Raw genomic sequence first — 17814 nt, 5'->3', positions numbered from 1 at the left:
CCGGTGATGACCCAGGGTGGGACAGTGGACACACACAGGCAGCATGGAGGGGCCTCGCGGGTCTACGCTGACCACGGGCCATGAGATCCGACAATCCAACAGCCAATGGGGCCTCGGCCTGCATCTGCGGGGGAGCAAGTCCTGCAGGGGATGCTGGGAAAGGAACGGCGTGACTCTCCAGCAGCGGAGGAGGGGGGCGGGGCAGAGCTGGGAAGGGGCGGGGCTGGGGAGGTGGGTAGGCCTTGTGGGCGGGGCCGGGGCCGGGGGCGGGGCCTCGGCGGAGGCGCACATCTTAGGTTCCTATCCTGACCCACGTGCATGGATCCCACGCCGCAGAGCCTGCGCTTTCTCGGGATCATTCTGCAAGGAAACGGTACTTGGGGGCAAATCGTCGCTTGGTTCAGGCTCAACCGGGCTGTGACTCCGTCTCCTAACCTCTCCGGGGCGGAGACCCGCCCAGGCATCTGTCCTGTCCCGTGTGGCCGCGACGGTCCTGCGACTGGATGGAGGCAGCATTTGAGGAAGGTGGGCCTGGGCGTCTGGGAGTCGTGGGGGAGGCGGGGGCAAGGAGGCAGGGCCGTGCCCACCTGCAGTCAAGATGATGGGAGACCTGGGAGAGAGAGAGGGGAGGGGCGGGAGAGGAGGCCACGGTGGGGGAGGGGCGGTGGAAGCGGCACTTTGGGGGTAGGGAGTGGGGGGGTTGGATACACAGCAAGCTGCCAAGGCAGCTTGGCTGACCAGCCCACACTGGGGTAGCCTGGAGCCTGCTGGGAGTCCTCCACGGAGCCTGGCCCAGGGCTTGGCACCTACTGCATGCACTTGTGGGCTGCAGCTCCCCTCTACCCCCGTGAAAGAGCGCCCTATCAAAAGCGCTGTTTCGGGAGTTCCCGTCGTGGCTCAGTGAGTGGTTAACGAATCCGACTAGGAACCATGAGGTTGCAGGTTCGGGCCCTGCCCTTGCTCCGTGGGTTAACGATCCGGCATTGCTGTGAGCTGTGGTGTAGGTTGCAGACGCTGCCTGGATCTTGCGTTGCTGTGGCTCTGGCGTAGGCTGGTGGCTACAGCTCCGATTCGACCCCTAGCCTGGGAACCTCCATATGCCACGGGAGGGGCACAAGAAATAGCAAAAAGACAAAAAAAAAAAAAAAAAAAAAAAAAAAAAGCGCTGTTTCACGAAAATATGAGCTCCACGGAGAGCTCAGTAACACCCGCCTTGTTTCAGAACCAGTCTTTGCAGCCTGCTAGTTGGTATCATTTCCAGAGCCTAGACCCTCAGGGTCTGCCCTGGTGACTCCAGCAGAGCCCTGAGCCCTGACCCTGCGTCTGTGGGAGGTGGTGGGGCCAGGACCCCACTGGCTCCTCTGATGGAGGGAACAGCCTGTCTTGCTTATCTTGTATTTTGTCACCGGTGTCTCATCAGCACTGACCTTAGATTAGCAGGGGCTTGTCTGTGACCTTTTGGCGTGCACGTGTGTGTGTGTGTGTGTGTGTGGGAGGGGGCCTTCCCCACCCCCACGTACACGTCAGGTCCCCTCCCACCCACACACACACATCAGGAAACGCTGCCAGGGGCCCTCCATGCCATCGCTCTCTCTCACGCACTAGCTTTCCCGCCTGCCACTGGAAAGGCGACAGGTCAGCCCCCCTGCCTTGGGGTTGGGAGGCTGTCTCTCCCCAGGAAGGGAAATCTGGTTCCCACCAGCCTCCCGCACCTGACCTCTGCAGGGCAGGGGCTGAGGCAGGCCTCGCAAAGACCTGGCTGATGTTCCCGGTGTGGGGACAGTGTCGCTTGCCACTGCCCTGGGAGAGCAGACCAAGGGGCTCCCAGCCCCAGGGCCCTGCTGCGGCCTTGACCTAGCTGCCTGCGGGGGGACCATGAGCGCTGGCCTGGGACCAGTTCACAGCAATGGGTCCCTGAGCCAATTTACAGATGGGGAGACTGAGGCGTGAATAACAGCTCAGAAGGAAGCTCTCCCATCTTCTGAGTCCTCCGAGATCACCCTCGGCGGCAGAGCCAGCCTCCCCACTGTCAGGAAGAGTCGGGCCCACACCCTTGCCGCCCACGCTGGCTGTTTCCCCTCCCTTCAGGCTCCGTCTGGCTGGCAGCTCCCTGCACCCCGCAGTGCGCCTGCTTTGGGCTGCCTCTGTCCCCCAGCCCTCGCTCAGGCCTGGGCCCCTGTGCCCACCTCCCCGCACTGCATCTGTCCCCCACCAGTGACAAGGACCAGGGAGGAAGCTGTGACAGGTGTGGGCTCATGCCTACCAGATGTGGTGCCCACCACCTGGAACAGAGCCACTCTAACCAGCTCATGTTTTTCCTCCCAAAGTAGAGTTCCAGATGCAGGCAAACGGCCTGGCGTTGGTTTCAAAGAATGTATAAGCGGTTATTCAACTGAATATTCGGTTACACTAAGTGGGGTGGGGTGGGGAGCAGAGGGCACGGCCTTGCCTCCCGGGCCTCCGTGTCTCAGCGTAAACTCAGGGTCAGGGCCAGTCGAGAGAGAACACAGGCCTCCTGTGTGGGTTATACCGAGCGGTGCCCAGGGTCCATGGCTCTGCCGGAACCCCACTCTCGGGGTCAGGACGAGCTTGGCCATCACAGAGCCTTTTCTCCGGGCCAGGCGGAGGAAGGGTGCCCTTCTCTCACTTTGGGGAAGTGCTATGGGGAGGGGGGAGGGGAAGGGGGAGGGAGTGGATCAAGGATGTGGCGGGGTAGCTCAAGGTCTGAGCAAGGTTAGTAAAGAGACTTCTGTCCCAAAGACACACAGCAGAGCCGTAACTCAGAATGCGTTAGGTCAAGATCGGCAGAGCCCGCTCCAGGCTCTCCAGGCTGAACGCTGTGGCTTCAGCACCGTGGAGAGAGCCGCCGGGTCCGGAGCCATCCTGGCCGGGCCCCAGCACTATGAACAGCGGGCCAGGCCAGCTCGGTGCCCCGGGGACAGTGGGCACAGGGCCCGGTGCTCTGCAGTGAGAGGTGAGGCAGGATGGCTGCAGTAGCCCTGCCAACAGCCGAGCAGGGACACTCCGTGTCCTCCCTCAGGCTGGCTGTCCTTCGTGGCCTGTGCATGACCACAGCTCAGCTCCCTGGGGCAGCAGGAGCCTCCCTGGGCCCACATTTTAACAGGCCTCTAACCGCAGACTCTAGAAGCCCAGAGCTCCTGGACGGGCCAGACGAGCTGCCCTTAGAAGCTGAGTGTGACTGTAAGGCGGGGGAGGGCTCCCTGTGCCCCCCGCCCCAGCTGCCACCTGCAGTGACAGGCAGCTCCACTGGTGGCGGGGGCCTGGCCCTCCGTCCACGTCCCGCCTCCTAGGAAGGCGTTGGCGCCACGCCCATGAGCCCAAAGCGGTGACGCCCGAGTGGTGGTGGCCGCAAGACGTTTCCTCCTTATTTTAGGGCTGTGGTTCTGTGCCCGCCACCCATCCCGGCAGCTCAGCCAAGCTCCCTTATGCTCTGTGAACCCCGACAGTTACGTCCAAACGTGGCTCTGCCAACGCCAGGCTCCTGGCCCAGGGGACGTCCCCTCCCGTCCCCTCCCAGCCGAGGACCAGCTCCCTCTGCTCCCTCATCACCACTCCAGGTGCAGCTGGGGGACCAGCAGGCTGGCCTCTCCACTCTGCAATCCTGGGCCAGGCTCCACAGGCTGGGGAGGAGGGGACAGCCACAGGAAGTGGGCCCAGGGGTCTGGGGGCCTCTGCCCCCTCCCGGGGGGGGGGGCGCTCCTTTCCCTTGTTCGCCTTACAGAGGCATCAGCTCGTCCACCTGCTCCCCAGGAATCTGACACGTGCCGCCCCCCCCGCCAGTGTCCGGCCTCCTCCATCCCTCGTCCTGGCCTCCTGTCTGTCCTCCTTCAGAGGGCGATGCCTGCCCTCCAGGGTCCCACCTCTCCCACCCCAGGATGGGGGTCCCTGCTTCCTGACCCTCAGAAACTGGCTCATCCCAGAAAATCCCGTCCTTCTTCCCAGGAGATCCCTTGGGGGCAGGAAAGGGCTGAGGTTCCAGCACTGCCACTGGCACCCCCGGCTGCTCTTTCTGCTAAAGCCTTTCTCTGTGCTGCCCACCCGGAGGCCACAGTGCCTCTGGGCCCCAGGGAAGCAGGTGGTCTCAGAGCCGGGATGTGGGGCCTGGGAGCCGGCACCTGCCCCGTCCTGACCACTGCAGGCCCCTCCCTGCCCTTTGCCTTGCTGAGCATCTCAGAATGGGGGGTGGGGGGGCAGGGGGCCCGGAGAGGAGGGAGAGCTGGGCTGTCACATCCCTGTCGGGGGTCTGGCTCTTAGCATTAGAGCTGGTGCTGTGCTGGGGGCTGGGGGCGCAGGGAGGGGGCAGGTGAAGAAATGAACAGACATGGGGGGAGGGGGACAGGCCACGGTTGCACCAATGGGGTTCCCAGCTCTGCCGCTCCCACCACCTCCAGCAAGAGGTATGACAGCACCAGGAGGCCGCACCCCTTCGTCCCTTCCACCCACCCAGACATCAGGCAGGCCAGGCTGCTCCCGGGGGAGGGAGGGAAGGAGGGAAGCCGGGGGGTGGGGGGCAGAGCGGGTGGTGAGAAGTCAGGAAACCACCTTAGGCACCAGGGAATCGGTGTGAGGGGCTCTGCGGCCCCCTCCACCTGCCCCAGCATCTCTCAACGGGAGCCCAGGGCCAGGAGCAGGTGGCAGTCAGCACTCCAGGGTCCCTGTGCCCGAGAGCCTCACTCCCCCTCCTCCGTCAAGTCTGGGCCCCACTGTCACTGTCCTGGGAGCCCTTTCTGCTCCCCTGCTCAGAGCTGCTGCCCTGCTCCCCTCCAACGCTTCCCCCAGTGTCCCTACATCGTGACCATGGTTGGGTCGGGGGGCTGTTCCCTTGGGCATCCCGCCCCTCCCCACCCTAAGCCCCACGGGGAGGGGGCTGTGCCTCCCCTCCTCTGTCTCTCCACATCCGGTAAGAACGTCTGAACTCTTGGAGGCAGGGGACCCTTCGCTTATGTGTGACGTGTTTCAGTCCTGGTTTGGCAGAACCTGAGCAGAGCAATCGCCTTGGCTGCTGCGGCATCGGTGCTGGCCGGGGTCCGAGCTGGACACATGCTCCCGTGAGAAGGGCCAGCACAGCAGCTCCCTCCCGGCAAGGGCCACTGTTCAAGGCTGTCTGATGGGTGTGTGTGGGGGGTCAGGGCCAGTGGACCATCCTGCCCCGAGGACACGCCTGCTCACTCAAGCTCGAAGAGGGAACACCTCCCATGGCCTCCCGGTGGCCCTGCTCCTACAGTTGCGCCTCTGACGCATGCGGTGCATCATGACTGCTCTGGCTCCCCCCACACCCAGAGGGCAAAACAAAATTGCTATTTATGTACATCCTAAGCAGACCCCGAACACCTTAAATTCTGCATTTTCTGACCATGCTTTGCCCACAGGGTCACAGCCATCCCTTTCCTAAAGACACCCTGGCCCTTGTGTTTCAAAACCGAGACAAAGGAAGGTGCCAACTGCACTAAGATAGAGGGACCTCGGCCTGGACAGACGAGTACATGACCCGGGGGAGCGAGAACATGTCAAGTGCATGACTTGACCTCTGGTTCAAAGCTTCCAACAGCGTTTACTGTTGTCCAGTCTGAGCAAAAAATGTAACTGAAAGGGGTCTGGATGCTGAGCCGGTGTCTCCCACACAAGGTAGCAGAGCACCCAGGGAAGGGGTGGTCCAGCCGCCCAGAACATTCCGGGGCCCGTGTGCCTCATCATGTGGGGTCCAGGAGGGTCTGGACGGGAGCCCCTTCCCCGGGAGCAAAACCACCCACGGCAGAAGGCCCGCAAGGGGGCCTCCTCTGAGCCCTCCAGCCCCAGCGCCCGTGAATTCTGAAGCCCAAGACAGGCCACGCCCAGGAGCTGCCCAAGGACACTCGGGGTCAGCCCTGTGGATGCCTCCCCGGGGAGACGGCTCCCCAGCCCAGCACGAGCATGCGGGGGCAAAGCTGCTTCGATCTCACGAGATTCTCCCCAAAACGTATTAGCAAGTGGGGGGGGGAGACCCATCTCAGGCACCATCGCGGGGGAGAGAAGACAGCCTGGCATTGTGCGCCCATCAGCGGGTGGCGCCCCTCGTGGGAATGTGGGAGATGGGAGGTAAGCCCCACCCTGCGCACAGCCCGTGACAGAGCCTGAGGTCTGGCGGGTCCACCCCACCCTAACCACAGAGTCGACCGGTGGGCCCAGCTCCACCTCGGACAAAAGCCCAGCTGTAAAAAGAAGCCTGGGGGCACGGGGGACAGCTGCAGGCGGCCCGGCCGTCAAGCAGGACCCCGTGTCCCTCCTCTCAGGCGGTCAGGACGAGGGCAGCCCAGCAGGCTTGCAGGTGTGACGGCCCGCCAGGCCCCAAGCCAAAGGCCAGGCCACGCGGCCGTGGCTGGAGCAGCGGCTGGGGGTGTGGGGGCTGCCGTGGCCGCGCTGCGCTCACTGCGCAGAGTCTATTTCTGTGCTTCCCCCACCTCCCGGCCCCGTGGTTCGCGTGCTCATTTAGCATCCTCTGACGACTGTTAGGGCTGGGTTTAACCGTGAGAAATTGAGCTTGTGATGAACAATAGCTTCTAAAATTATTTCGATTCTGACAGCTTAGGGAGGAATGCTGCCTTGGCAGAAGACACAGAGTCTCATTTTCCCATCTTCACTTCCAGCCGACGCCAGCCTCAGTGGATCCTGGGCAACAGAGACGGTCGGACGGCTCTGCAGAGACACCCACGGTGGCACAGGGAGCCAGGGCCGGAGCAGCCCCCTCCCAGGGCTGGGCGAGCGCCTGCAGGGGCGGCGGTGCAGCGCCCTGACCAGCTGCACGCACAGCGGGCCGTGGGCAGACACACCCACAGGCGGCAGCAGGGGCCTCATCGATGCCAAAGATGGACCGGAACGTGGGTCTGGCTCCAAAGCTGCCCACCTCCTGCGCCAGCACTGTGGTCCCGCCGAGCCCGGAGCTGTGAGGACCCGCTGCTCCTCCTGCTGCGGCTCCCTGATGTGTGCGGGCTGATTCGGGCACGAGGTCTGGCTCACGGTTGATTTTCCACTGAACTGGCCACACCGCATGCCCCTGAAACATTCTTGCGAAAGAACTGTTGTGATTCTCCTCAGTGGCTGGTGCCTCTCCTTGCGACCGTCCATCAGATATGTGGTCCAGTTTCACCGAGGAGTCACCACAAACACCTGACACAGAGAACAGGCTCTGGGGGCCGTTTTTAAAAAACAAGTCTGTCAAAACCCAGAAGCATTCTGTTCAGCCCCTGATGGGGAGATGCTTCAGGCTCCACAGTGAGGCCGCCCCATGTTTGGGGAAACAGCACGAAAGTAAGTATTCAAAAATCTTTTCTCTGAGCTCCCTGGTGGCGCAGTGGGTTAAGGACCTGACATTGTCACCGCCATGGCCCTGGTTACAGCTGTGGCGCGGCTTTGATCCCTAACTTGGGAACTTTGGCATGCTGTGGGCATGGCCCAAAAAAAAGTTTCTCATAATCACTGTTAGCAAAACCAAAATGGGAGCTGAGGGCATACGTGAGCCAGTTCTGACAAGACACACAGCCTGTGGGTGGTGTGACCTCCCTCCCCCCGCCCCCCGCAGCAGGAAATCCACACGGAAAATGCAGCAGGAACGTTTCTGTACCAGGAAAGTGGGGGCCTGCCCAGGATTTCTGTCCGTTTCTGCAGGAAGCTGCTGTGAATTTAAGCCAACACAGCAGCTGAAAGTAAACAGTCCCCAAAGGGAGCGGTCTGCGCTGGGGCTGGGCTGGCATCGCCCCTGAAAGCAGCTTCCAGAAGCTTCCTGTCCAGAGTGGGGCCACAGTGACCTCCAGCCCTGCCCTCACCCGCTGTCCCCTCCACTCTGCAGGGCTGGCCAGCATGTTCCCGTCTCAGAAGCAGAGTCGCCTGGCGTGTAAGCCGTGAAGCCGAAGCCCCCAACCGCAAAGCAGAATCTTCTCAAGATCGGAAGCCCCCGCGGCACACCGGACCCCCGTGTGGGTGCCCAGCGCTGCCCGGGACCAAACCACGCTTGCTGCTCTGACGCAGAGGGAGCCGGGTCCCGGCACCATCTGCCATCAAACAACCCGGAGGCGCCGTTGGCCAGCCGGGCTGGGCCCACGCTGAGGACGTGGCTGTGGGCTCCGAGGGAGGTGGTGCCAGGCCCGGGCCACCCTCACACACGAGCACCACACTCCTATACACTCATCCCACGTGTGCACACACATGGCGATGTGCACACACGCACACACGAGTACACTCACCGACATGTGCACACGGAGAGACCACAAACACACAGCACAAAACACTAACGTGCACATGTGCATCCGTACATGCGAGCATGTGCACACGGCCTCCCACACACGCGCACGCGTGGCTTTTGAATACACAGCCCTCGGGCAGGTGGCAGCTGGCCGGCAGCCCCCCTTTGGGGCGCAGACCCTTTTCCCCTCTGGCAGAGACCCCTCTTTCCAAAACTGTATCCTCTGGCCCCCAGGTCCCACAGCCGGGCTGGGGCCTCCGAGCCACGGCCCCCAGGGAAAGCAGTTAACCCATTGTCCCCCAGCCCAGGGCCTTGTGGGCTCACAGAGCTTAGCAAATTTTGCTCAACCTCCCTCCCCAGGGCGAGCGGCGGGGGCCTCCAGAGCAGCTCCCTGTGAGAGAGGCGCCTTCCCGCCTGCGGGCATCTTTCGTTCTCCACCAGATAAATTCCTTGCATTAGAAAGCTCACAGGAATATTCTGTCTGGCTGGGGTGAAGATGTCAGACTAACTGCAAGGGAGGAGGGAAACTTGGAAAATGAAAAGGCAGGAAGTTCGGCCAAGCGCCCCCACCTGGAGAACGTGAGACCCTTGACCCGCCAGCAGGGCCCCGGCCCGAGCTCAGACGGGCGGGCCCGACGCCGCTGCCCGTCGAGACGGAGAGAAGACGCCTTGTTCCTGCCCCTCACTGAATGAGTGAGGGAACCCGGGCGTGATGGGGGTGGGGGGACAGCGAGGGTCCCCTCCGCGCTCTGGGCGAAGCAGCACCCCAGGCGCTGGGCTGGGAGCGGCCCGTCCCATCAGCTTCCCCAAGACCAACCCCCAGTCCGCCGAGGGCCGCGGGCTGTAGAGACGGATGGTCACCCCTGCTGCTCCCCGCAGGCGCCGGCCTCCAGACTTTGGGGAAGATTCGGGACACTGAAATGCAGGGCCAGCTTCCAGCCGGAAACCCACCCCGGCCCGGCCCCGCCCTCGCCCCGCCCCCCGGCCCCGCCCCGCCCTACGGACTGGCCGGCCCGCTGCTGCCCTCTGCTGGCCACGCAGGCCCACTACGCTCCCGGCGGGGGGCGGGAGAGGGAGGGGACCCCAGGCGAATTGGGACCGTGTCGGCTCCAGTCAGCGCCACGAGCCGGTTGCCATGGCAACAGCAGGGTGGGGGTGGAGGGGCTGCGGCGGAGGCCTTCTGGAAAGCCAGGAATGCGCTGGCCTCCTTCCGCGGGAGCCAAATTCCTCACGCTCTGCCTCTCCCGCGAAGCCTGCATGACCGGCCAGGCCCCGGGAGGGGGGCAGCGGACAGGGCCCAGGGCGGGATCTCGCTCTCTTGGGATGCGCTCCGTCCGCGGGACCGCTCCTTCCTCCAGGGCCCTCAACGCCTGCAGGCCACGTCTCCTCCTGAGGGTTGGAGGGCGCCTGGGGGCGGTCACCGGGGCTCCCCTGCCCGGTCACGGAAGAGTCTGTGGACTCAGCCGAAAGCAGAGCGGGGGCAGGCCTGGCACGGAGGCGGGGCCGAGAGCTTCCTGAGGCCGCTGGGCACGCACCCCTGGGGAGGGGGTAGGCAGCCGCCCAGGCTGGACGGGGTGGGGGCGGGGACCGTGGGCGGCAGGGCTGTTTGGAGCCAGGACCCTAGGCGCAGAGCAGGCAGCCCCATTAGCATGCATGCAGCTCACAGCCCCGGGAGCCACACCGCACACCCTGGGCCAGGGGGCAGGCCTTGGGCACCCCTGTCACCTATAGCAGGGGGTGGGCAGCGGGGCTGGGAGCCAGGAGGGCCCAGGAAGCCCCCGATCAGGGATGGGGGGTGCTGCCCGGTGGGAGGCTCACGGGGACCCCAGGCGCCAGCGCCCCTAGGCGGTTCCTCCCACGAGGTGGGTTTATGTAAACAAACAGGGGAGTCGCTGGCTCTCAATGAAGCTGTGTGCCAGTGTAAATTAATATATCATCGTCTCCCTGAATAGAATCACTTGTCTCTGGAGGAATCACGCTGAAGACTGACAGCCGGTCACTGTGTTCATTTGCATATGCAGATATGTCTAATTATTCAACTCACAATTAAAGGCTTGTGTCAGCAAATGAGACTAATTAGCTACATTTATCTATGATAATCAGCTTTTTCCAAACAAAATAGAGCCCCTTCCTTTTGCCGGGAGGTGGCACAGGAGTGCGGCCGCTGGACCCAGGGCTGACTGGCTTGGCATGGCACCCGTAGGGCCCTGGGCCTCGGACCGGACCAGCTGTGCTCAGGCCACTGGGGGGGGGGCATCCTTGTTCCCACCCGCGGCGGGGGAGGTGCAGTCGGCCCGGAAAGTGGGTCTTCCAGATCCTGCAAAACCATGGGGTCTGAGGACAGGCCTCTGGGCCATGGAGGGTCCAGGAGAAGCACAGCCAGCACGGCACATGCTCTGTCCCGGAAGGAAAGGCAGGTGCCTCCCTCGGCAGGGGGAGGGCCCCGCAGGGACGCTGGGCACAGTGTGTCTCTCAGCAGTGTGAGCGTCAGGCGTGAGAGTGACTGTGGCTCACAGCTGCTGAAGCCACCAGCCCGGACACTCATGGAGGTCACCCTCAGCCTCAGCTGGCCCTGGCTCCTCGAGACGGAGGGGCAAATCCCAGCCCTCCACCTGGAGCACGTCCAGTCCCAGAGCCACCCCGGGATCCTGCTGACGCCCCTCCCTCCCAACAAGGCCTCCTGAGGCCCCTCAATTTCGTGTCCCCCAAGTTATCATCCAGGCTCTGCTGCAAGGGAGCCCCGCCCATGACGCTCGAGGACCCCTCAATCTCCTGGGCCATCCTGAGCCACAAAGACCCCAGCCCCAAGGTTCTCTACCGGCCCTCACTCCAGGCAGAGGGAGCAGGCCGGGACCTCCTCACCCGCTGGACCCCTCGTCTGTCTTCCCACCGTGAACCTGCTGTGCACAGGCCTGGCTGGGGACAGTGACGCCCTGAGCACTGCGGAGAAAAAGCGGGACACTGGACAGGAGAGGGGCAGCACAGCCGGGTCCAGGCACAGGGGCGACGTCCATGCAGGGAGGGGCCGCGGCCACCTGGGGACAGAAAGAGGGTGTCCGCACACCACGGAGGCAATGAGCTCTCACTTCCTGCCCCTTCTAGATGCCTTGAGAGACAGAGCGTCCATTTGGGGCAATTAAAACCTTTATTGGGAAAAGGAAAACTTCAGTTTCCAAGGCCCAGCAGCTCTCGAAACAGCATTAACTCGAGCACGGCCAGGGCGGATCCCCCGGCGGGAGTGGCGACAAGGAGCCCTCTCGCCCGATGAATGCTGACCTGGCTGGCCTTTCTCTGCCCTTGGAGGACGGAGGCGAGAAGCCCGGTGAGTGGGGTCCGGGCAGGGCCACGTGGAGTGGGCAGACAGGCAGGGCCACAGCCTCCTGGAACTCAGAGGACACCTGAGCCTGTCCCGGGACGCCCGCCGCAGCCGTGTCTCTCCGGAAGGCCCAGTGCGGAGCTGGCGAGGCTGCTTTAAATCAGATGCTGCCTCAGCAGGTCCCCCCGGAGCTGATGGGAATCTAATTAGCCAGGCAGTCTGGCCCCAAATGTCCTCATTTCCCGGACGCTTGGGGACTCGAGTGTCTCTTGGCGGCTGTGGCTCCAGGCCCCACCCGGCCTCCGCTCTGATGGTGCTGGCGCTGTGTCGGAGGACGCCTGTTGGAAACCCTGGCTGTTTTCAGAACCTCTAATTAATTAGGCCCCGTGTCTGAAAGGCGCTCAAAACACCACAGGGCGTGAGAGCGGACGCAGTCTCCGGGCTGCCCCACTGGGGTCCCCGGGGTGGGGGTCCCTGGCTCCCACTCTCAGGTCCAGGGCCCCGGGGACGAGCCCCGAGCCCATGCCCCGGGGCCTGGGCAGCCTCCACGGGCATGACTGCCCTCACTCTGGCTTCGGGCCGGTCTGGCCAGCAGGGCCAGACAGGAGGCGGCCGGGTGGCGCTGGCTTCCAGCCTCCTGCGCTTCTCCCGAGGGGCGGCCCCCGAAGCCCTCGGCTCCCCCAGGGGCGCTGCCTCCTGCCCTGAGCTCCTCCCTCTCCGGCTCCCTCTCCACACGGCGCCCCAGTGCTCTGGCTGAGGCCCGACTCCTGGTGGGAGCCAGCTGGTTGGTCACTTGTCGGTGAACTCACTCTGTCACAAATTTTTTTGAGCGCTTGCCGCGTGTCAGTGAGTGTTTAGTCACCAGAGACGCAGCAGCGGGAAAAGCCGACCTGCGCGGGGGCCGGGCTCCCCCGACACACGGGCCCCCCTGGCCCCGGCACAGCAGCAGCGCTGTGGCTTCGAGCTGGGTGGTCCTGAGAAGGTGGCACTTGGAGGCCCCCAGGGAGCCTGCGGCTGTCGGGTGGAGACCAGGCAGAGGGGGCACGAGAGTGAGAGATGTGGCGCAGAGACTCAGAGGGTCCCTGCCGGACATGTGGTCTCCTGGGGCCCACACGTGACTTCCTGCAGGGGCGGGCCCGTCTCAGTCCCATCTCAGGTGGACTGGGGACAAGGGGGTGGGGACCCTCTGGGGGGGTGCTGGTGGTAGGGCGGGGGGGCGGGGGTGAGGAGGCACCCTGGGTGTGGCACTCCGGGCTCGGGGGCATGGGAAAGTGCACGAGGAGGCTGGTGGCTGCCTCCTCGCCGTCTGTGGCTGAGCCCGGAGCGTCGGGAGGAGCAGCAGGCTTCTGTCCCGTGACCGCGGTTCGGAGACCTTCTCCCCACGTGAGTCTCAGACCCTCAGTGAAAACCACCTCGCCTGCGTGTTCTCTTCTCTGTGCCTGATCTTGTTATCTTTTTTGGGGGTGGAGGGACCACCCCCGCGGCATATGAAGGTTCCCAGGCTAGGGATCGGATTGGAACTGCAGCTGCCGGCCTACGCCACAGCCACACCAGATCCGAGCCGAGTCTGCGACCTACACCACAGCTCACGGCAACGCCGGATCCTTAACCCCCTGAGCGAGGCCCGGGATTGAACCCACATCCTCATGGAAATTAGTCAGGCTTGTTACCGCTGAGCCACAGCGGGAACTTCCTGCCCTCGTTGTCTCAAGCAGTTCAAACACACAAATGCTGCACCATGAAGAGATCGGGCCGAGGGCTTGTCCGGCCGCCGTCCAGAGCCCGGCCGTCTCCTCCCTGGGCTCTCGAAGCCCTTTGTCAGGTGGTCTGCGGTCGGTCGTGGGGACGGTGGTGGCGACGGTGATGGCGATGACAGCAGCAGGGACACCCCACCCAGGGGCCAGCAGCCTCCAGGACTGCAGGGAGGACATGGACGTGCAGGGACCCTTGGAGGCTGCCCTGGATGGCAGGACCGGCGGCCCCTGCCAGAGCCAGGAGGAGGCAGCCGTCTGCCCCACCCAGGGCACAAGGCCGGGGCAGGGGGGGCTCGAGGCCCCTGAGGATTTGCGTCACAGGCCAGGCTGCTCCCAGCAGGGCTGAGCACAGGTGCAGGGGAGCATCCTGCGGCCGCGAGGCTCCACCGCCCACTCTGGAGGGGGATGGGCTTTCTGCAACCACAGGGCAGGACCCTTGCTGAGGGGGTGTCCAGTGCCCGCCCCCCCAGCCCCCGTTCCTGGACAAGAGGCCAACTCCTGGACCACCGTCCAAGTCCAGACAGGCTCTCAGCAGCTGGTCGGGGAAGCGCTAGTGTCTCAAACAGGTGAGTCCGACCTGCTGGCAGCCAGACTCCAGGCAAATCCAGAGGGCAGTGGGGGCGCCTGAATGCCAGGGCTGTGACCTTGCCCGGCTCCCGGAAAGTGACCTCTGTGGCGTGTCCTGCCTGGAGGAGAGTGTCCTTGTTGCTGTGGCCGAGGACCTTGCTGGACCGTCCACGGCAACACATGGTTTATGGCACCGCCCGGGCCTCACGTGCCAGCTCAGTGCTCGTAACGGAGGTGAGGCTCAGACTTCTCGCTGGCACCACTGGCCCTGTGGCACCTGGACACCCAGGCTGGGGCTTCCCTGTGGGTGACACACGTGTGTCCGATTGCGGCCGGGGTCCTGGGGGAGGCCAGTGGGGACCACACAGCTGGAGGGGCCGGGGTAGGGAGGAGGGGGGGAAAGAGACGAAGACGGGGATGAGACCGGAATTGAACCCTGGAGCCTTGGTTTGGAGAAACCCCTCCTAAATCCTGCTCCTGGGGAAGTTGCACAGGGCGGGGGGCTGCACACACCTGCTGTTGGGCCTCAGGGTTCCTGTCACCTGCCATGGACCCCCAGCACGGTTCCCCCCAGGGTCATGCCTTTGCAACAAACCGAGTTAAAGTTAGCCCTCAATAAGTTCATTCTGTTAATACTTTCTGTCGCTGCAATCACAGATTTTTGTTTTGATGCCAAATTCGGTAAAACTTTAGGGTAATTAGGGTAATTCAATAATGAGCTGTAGGATGCCAAGCTAGCAAACAACTTCCCTCTCCCTCTGACACGGCGGAGGGTCAGCACCAGCAGGGTGCAATTGCCTCAGGGCAGGGCGCGTGCGGCGCCTGGAGGGGGCCTTAGGGCCCAGGTCAGTGGTGCCCTGGAGGCCTGTCTCGGGTCACGGCCTGGCAGCCTCTGCATGTGTGGCACAGAAAAGGCAGACCTGTCACGAACCCATTCCTTCTGGAAGCTTCACGGCTGGGAGAGCAGTGCGGTTGCTGGGTTTAAACGGGGCATGCACCTTCAGACCCGACCAGGCTGCAAACCCCGTGTTTGTGTTCCTGGGCCGCCAGGCTGCAAACCCCGCGTTTGTGTTCCTGGGCCGCCGGGAGCGAAACCGAAACGAGGCGGCGGGTGTGCACCGCCCTGTAAATGCCGCTTTCATAGACTTCCGTCCTGAATGTGCCCCGTCAACCAGAAACCGAGCACTTCCCCAAACAGCCACACGGCTGAGGCGCACGCCTGTAATGGGTGCATCCTGGGGGAGAAAGCCCCCAGGGGCAGGAACGCGGCTCAGACGGGCAGGAGGGTGGCTGCGGGGACAGCGGCAGGTGCGCTGTGGCCTCCGCTCTCACGCTCATCCCGCGGGAACTGTGACTCTGTCCTCTGGGGAGGGGCCCGCCTCCACGATGCCCCAAGCCAGGCGGGAGCCAGCACCCACCACCAGCAGGCACGTGGCTCTCAGGGGGGCCCCCTCCGTGAGCCTCGACGTTGCCCAAGACCCTCCGCCTGTGGAGCGAGGGAGGCGGGCAGCGTGACTCACTAAACGGGGGTGAGGGTTGCCCCACCCCCACCACCAAGTCATTAAGATGCAGGAGCTGGGGACCCCGGACCAAGGCTGAAGGACCCAGGCTGGGGGGAGGCGCTGCGCCGGCTCCAGAAGTCAGCTCAGGAAAGAGAGGGGAGGCCCCTCCCCGGGGGTGCTGGGTTGGGGGTGTGGGGAGACACCGGCCCAGCCTCTCAGTCCATCAGAGGCTCCCCAGCGCCCTACTGAGTGGGCCAGGGGAGGGAGGGCGCCGGGGGTCCGGGAGGGAGGGTGGAGACCCAAGGGTGCTCAGCTGCATAAAACCCAGTGTTTCGTCTGAACCCCGCCCACGTGCCGCGTCGGCGGTGTCACTCCTGAGTGTGTTCATGCCTTCCTGAGTTTGCCGAGCTCCCGGGCAGAAGTGCCTCCACCCTGGCAGCGCACGCGGCTCCCCTCTGGTCCGAAGGTAACGCCCGATCCTGAGCCCCAGCATGGAACGGAGGAGGAGGAAGGCCTGGAGGTGGCTGTCACTGTCTCCAGCTGCAGGTCCCTGGGGCCCGGGGCCTGTGTGATCTGCCGAGGCTGGCACCTCCGGCCCAGCCTCCCCACTCCCTCCAGTGGCCCCTACGCACACCAAGGGGTGGGGCTGGGGGAGGAGGGTTTATTTCTGGCCAATGACCCGACTCCAAAGCACAATTTGAAAACTACGTTTGCACTTTCGCCGCCCCACCGCCTGCAATTAGCCTCCACGTCATACACAAGAAAGCGACACTTCCCAATCGGGAAAGCAGCTGCTCTTTGCAGCCTGAGACTGTGGACAGGACAGCCCGTGGTGTTCTCAGGCCCCCGCTGGCCCCTGGGAACCAGGAGTCGAGGCCCCCAGTTAGGTCCAGCGCAGATGCAGCTCTCCCCCAACATGGAGGGAGGCAGGGTGGGGTGGGGGCTGGGTCTGCCGCCCCCAGACGCCCCCTCACTCTCCCTGACGCCCCTGGGAACCTGCGGACAAGGAAGACGGGAGAGGAAGAGCTGGGGCACCCCCGTGTTCCCATAGGGGTACAGCCTGGGAAGCCCCGCCCATGAGGCTGACACCTCAAGTGTCCCACCCACACCTTGGAGGAGGAGCCCAAGAGCCACTCGGGAGGCGCTGCCACATGGCCCCATGTTCCCCCACTCTGGGTGCCTGGGCCGCTGTATCCAAACCAGCTACCTGGACCTGTCAGCAGCCTGCCCCCCAGGCCTGCACAGGCCCCCCAGCACCCCAAGTGGGGAGCCCCAAGTGCAGCTCACTGAGGGGGACGAACGGGTCAAGCTGGGTGAGTTCACAACGGACCACAGCCCCTGGTCCAGCAGAACCCAGGCCAGGGGGCTTTTGTGGAGGCACAGGCGCCCCTAACCCCAGGCAGCACCTGTCCCTGGCCTGGGCAGCCCTGCACCTGCGAGCTGCTGGCCTTCGGGCGCCGTGTCCAGCGAGCGGACAGCACATGGTGGGGTCTACACACATCCCAAGGCCCAGGCGGGAGGGCGGGCGCGGCTGCGGGCCTTAACTGCAGAAAAAGACATGAACGTTCTGGAAGGTCTGGAGCGTCTGGATTCCCCACCTCCCCCCCAGGACAGAAATCACGGGCAGAGAGGCCGCGCGTCTCCTCCGGCTCGGCAGGCGCCTCTGCTCTAAGTAGGGCGGCTGCTTCCACGGGACCCGGTCCCCATTCATCCTGAGAGTGGAGCTTCTTCAAATGCAGAAGTCACTTTGGAAAGGAGGGCACCGGGCTCGCGGTGGCTGCGCGCAGAGCGAGGGGGGCACGGCCTGCTGGGGCCAGGCGCCACCTGTCTTGAGGCCCGGGGCCAGGCTGGAAGGAGCCAGCTCAGGCCTGGCCAGCCCTGCCTGGCACCTGCGTCCACACTGCACCTGGTAGGCGCCCGAGGCCCTTTGAGGAGGGGGCGCCCTGAGCAGAGGTCCCGGGGGGCTGTGGAGGTTCAGGGCTGAGCTGCGGCTCTGTCCTGACACCCACGCACCTTGGTCCAGGGAAAAGGCGGTGGCCGGGCCTCAGGGTGGTCCTGGGGGGGTGTGTCCAACCCCTTCCCATCAGAGGATGCAGCACAAGGAGAGGAGGGCAGAGAAAAACAAGAATCCTGCTGTCAAGAAGGAGCGCCTTAATTTCACGCCACTTTGGGGCAATCTGGCGGAGAGCCCGCGAGCGTGGGTTGGTGGGTGGCCCTGCCACAGCTGACACACACCCCACGTCCCCCAGGCGGCCGGCGCCCTCCGCTAACTGCAAGCCCGATTCAGTGGCACTGAATTAACGCCATCTGTCTTCACGCAGCCAGACCAGCCACCAGACACACGGCCTCTCCCACCTCATCGTCTCTCTGTTAGAAGAGGGGGGGTGAGCCCCCACCGCACAAATGTGCAGAAACTTAGGAAAAGCAGGAGGGCTCGAC

General features: G+C 64.2%; 1 long non-coding RNA gene across 1 annotated transcript; it reads left to right on the top strand.

The window, feature by feature from the left end:
* The first annotated feature begins 329 nt into the window (after positions 1–329).
* On the top strand, positions 330–7964 carry LOC146395427 (uncharacterized). The gene is made up of 3 exons (XR_014832939.1): positions 330–525; positions 6645–7305; positions 7844–7964. It is a non-coding gene; the product is annotated as an uncharacterized LOC146395427 (long non-coding RNA).
* Positions 7965–17814: the final 9850 nt, after the last annotated feature.

The sequence above is a fragment of the Sus scrofa genome, chromosome 17 (assembly GCF_054392235.1).
Source record: "Sus scrofa isolate SSC_HxYL_T2T_F1_AM1 chromosome 17, Sscrofa_HxYL_maternal_Yorkshire_Landrace_v2.0, whole genome shotgun sequence".
Lineage (NCBI taxonomy): Eukaryota > Metazoa > Chordata > Mammalia > Artiodactyla > Suidae > Sus > Sus scrofa.
Note: the sequence above shows the minus strand (reverse complement) of the source record. Positions and strands in the feature narration are given on the sequence as shown.